Source organism: Arachis duranensis, chromosome 2 (genome assembly GCF_000817695.3).
Source record: "Arachis duranensis cultivar V14167 chromosome 2, aradu.V14167.gnm2.J7QH, whole genome shotgun sequence".
Classification (NCBI taxonomy): domain Eukaryota; kingdom Viridiplantae; phylum Streptophyta; class Magnoliopsida; order Fabales; family Fabaceae; genus Arachis; species Arachis duranensis.
This window is the reverse complement of record NC_029773.3, coordinates 52,111,437-52,114,674: the sequence shown is the minus strand read 5'-3', so window position 1 is coordinate 52,114,674 and position 3,238 is coordinate 52,111,437.

Sequence of the window (3,238 nt, the reverse complement as noted above, 5' to 3'; positions counted from 1 at the left end):
GTGTATGGAAAGGCATGTCACTTGCCAGTGGAACTGGAACATAAGACCTACTGGGAAACCAGATTCCTGAACCTTGATGCCAAGTTAGTTGGAGAAAAATGATTGCTTCAGTTAAATGAGTTAGAGGAATTTAGACTCAATGCTTTCGAGAATGCAAAAATATACAAAGAGAAAGCGAAAAGATGGCATGATAAGAAATTGTCATCCAGAGTCTTTGAGCCGGGGCAGAAAGTTCTGCTATTTAATTCTAGGCTCAAATTATTCCCCGGGAAATTAAAATCCCGGTGGAGAGGTCCATATGTAATCACAAGCGTATCACCATATGGATACATAGAACTTCAGGATAATGACTCTAACAAGAAGTTCATTGTTAATGGACAAAGAGTTAAGCATTATCTTGAAGGTAATTTTGAGCAAGAATGCTCAAAACTGAGACTTAATTAAAGCTCAGTAATAGTCCAGCTAATGACATTAAAGAAGCGCTTGCTAGGAGGCAACCCAGCCAATCACAAAATTTAATTTTATTTGTTTCTGTTGATTTTTACAGGTATAGGTCACATATCTTCAAGGTAAAAAAAAAAGCAATTAATCGATTTCACAGAGTTACAGGGGAATTTGGAAGTTCACTGGCGAAAAAAGCCATTAAGAAACACTTTGGGCGTTGAACGCCCAAAAGAAGCACCCACTGGGCGTTCAACGCCAGTAAGGGTAGCCATCTGGGCGTTAAACGCCAAAAAGAAGCACCTTCTGGGCGTTTAACGCCAGAATGTTAGCATCCTGGGCGTTCAGAAAACCGCCCAGTGACAAGGGACCTCCTAGCGTTCAACGCCATAAAGAAGCATCAGCTGGGCGTTGAACGCCCAGGAGAAGCAGCATTTGGGCGTTAAACGCCCAAAACATGCATCGTTTGGGCGTTTAACGCCAGGATGGTGGGAGGAGGTAAAAATTCGTTTTTCTTTATAATTTTTCTAAATCTTTATGTTTCAATTCATGATTTCTTACATAAACATGTTTCAAATTGTCATCCCTCATATCAAATTAGTTTTCTAAAAATCCTGATTTCTAAAAATTCATGTTTCAAAAATTTCAAATATATCTTAATCCATAAAGACAAATTGTTTTCCAATCCAATCCAACTCTTCTAAGTTTGTTTTCAAAACTCAATTATCTTTTTAAAATCTTTTTCAAAATTAAAAAAATTCAGATCTATCTTTTAATTATTATTCAGATCTTTCTCTTTTTAAACTATATCTTTTTTCTTATCATATCTATCTTTTACAAATCATATCTTCTATCTTATCTTTTTCTTATTTTCGAAAATTTCCCACCCCCTCCCTGTATATTGAATTCGGCGCCCCTCTCATCATCACCATGCCACACTTGCTCTCCTCCTATCCATCTTCTTTCTTCTCTTTTGCTTGAGGACAAGCAAAGCTCTAAGTTTGGTGTGTTTATCCGTGATCACAAAAACATACTCATTAAGATCATGGCTCTTAAAGGAAAACAACCCACCCCAAGAGGCAAGAAAGAGAACACTCCAAAACAACTTTGGAATCAAGGGAAGTTCTTAGCTAAAGAACATTCAGACCATTACTACAAGATAATGAGTCACAGATCAGTGATCCCGGAAGTCAAATTTGATCTGAAAGAAGATGAATATCCGGAGATCCAAGAGCAAATTCGAAACAGGAACTGGGAAATTCTGGCCAATCCTGAAACGAAAGTGGGAAGGAACATGGTGCAGGAGTTCTATGCTAATCTATGGCAGACAGACAGGCAAAGAATAATTGGAGCTGCTCTCTATGACCATCGGACCCTAGTCAGAGGGAAGATTGTTCATACCAATCCTGACAAGATCAGGGAGATATTTAAGCTTCCCCAACTGAAAGATGACCCAGACTCCTTTAATAGGAGAATGATGAGGGTGAATAAAGGTCTGGACAAGATTTCCACCAGCAACCGTTCTGAAGTTACTGTTAAAAGAGCAGTAATGATTCACTGCATCATGCTGGGAAAAGAAGTAGAAGTCCATCAACTGATCTCATGTGATCTATACAAAATAGCAAACAGGAATTCCAAGGACGCCATATTGGCCTATCCAAGCTTAATTTCTATGCTCTGCAAAGATGCTGGAGTGAAGATGGGAATAACAGAGTACATCCCAGTTGAGAGGCCAATCACTGGAATATCAATGGTCAGACAACAGCAACAAGATGATTCAGCCAAGAGGAGAGCACAGGAAGCCCTCCCAGAACTGCCTCAATTCGAATACTGGGGACATCTTGAGGCTTCTATTTCCAAATTGCAAGAAGCTATGGACCAAATAAGGGAAGAACAAAGCAATCAAAGTAGCATGCTTTGCAAACTGCTTAAGGAACAGGAAGAGCAAGGGCGTGATCTAAGGGAGCTGAAGCACCAAAAATTAATCCTTGAAAAACACCCCACCGATTAGAGGAACATCTACTCTGCAAAACAACAGGTTGTTGAGTTCCAATTTTTTTGCTTTAACTCTGTGATAGTGTTATTATGGAAATTTACCTTAGGAGATATATAGTAGTAGTAGTAGTAGTAATTAGTATATCTATTTTGATTTTATTTCCAATTAAGCTATAATTTATTTTTTCTCATCATCATCAGGCATGAATAAAGTAGTAGATTTTTTTTTAGAATAAAGAAGTAATCTATATTTTTCGAGTTCTTAATAATAAAAATTATAATTAACTATGTGTCGTGGCAATATTTGTTGTTCTCTAAATGAATGCTTGAACAGTGCATAACTTGTACTTTGAATTTGATGAATATTGGCTCCTGAAAGAATGAGGAACACGAAAAATATTATTGATGATCTGAAAAATCATGAAATTGATTCTTGAAGCAAGAAAAAGCAGCAAAAAAAAAATTTGATAAAAAGAAATAAAAGCCAAACAACCCTTAAAACCAAAAGGCAAGGGTGAAAAGGATCCAAGGCTTTGAGCATCAGTGGATAGGAGGGCCTAAGAAAATAGTTCCAGGCCTAAGCGGCTAAACCAAGCTGTCCCTAACCATGTGCTTGTGGCATGCAGGTCCAAGTTACAAACTTGAGACTGAGTGGTTAAAGTTGTGATCCAAGGCAAAAAGAGTGTGCTCAAGAGCTCTGGACACCTCTGATTGGGGACTCTAGCAAAGCTGAGTCACAATCTGAAAAGGTTCACCCAGTTATGTGTCTGTGGCATTTATGTATCCGGTGGTAATACTGGAA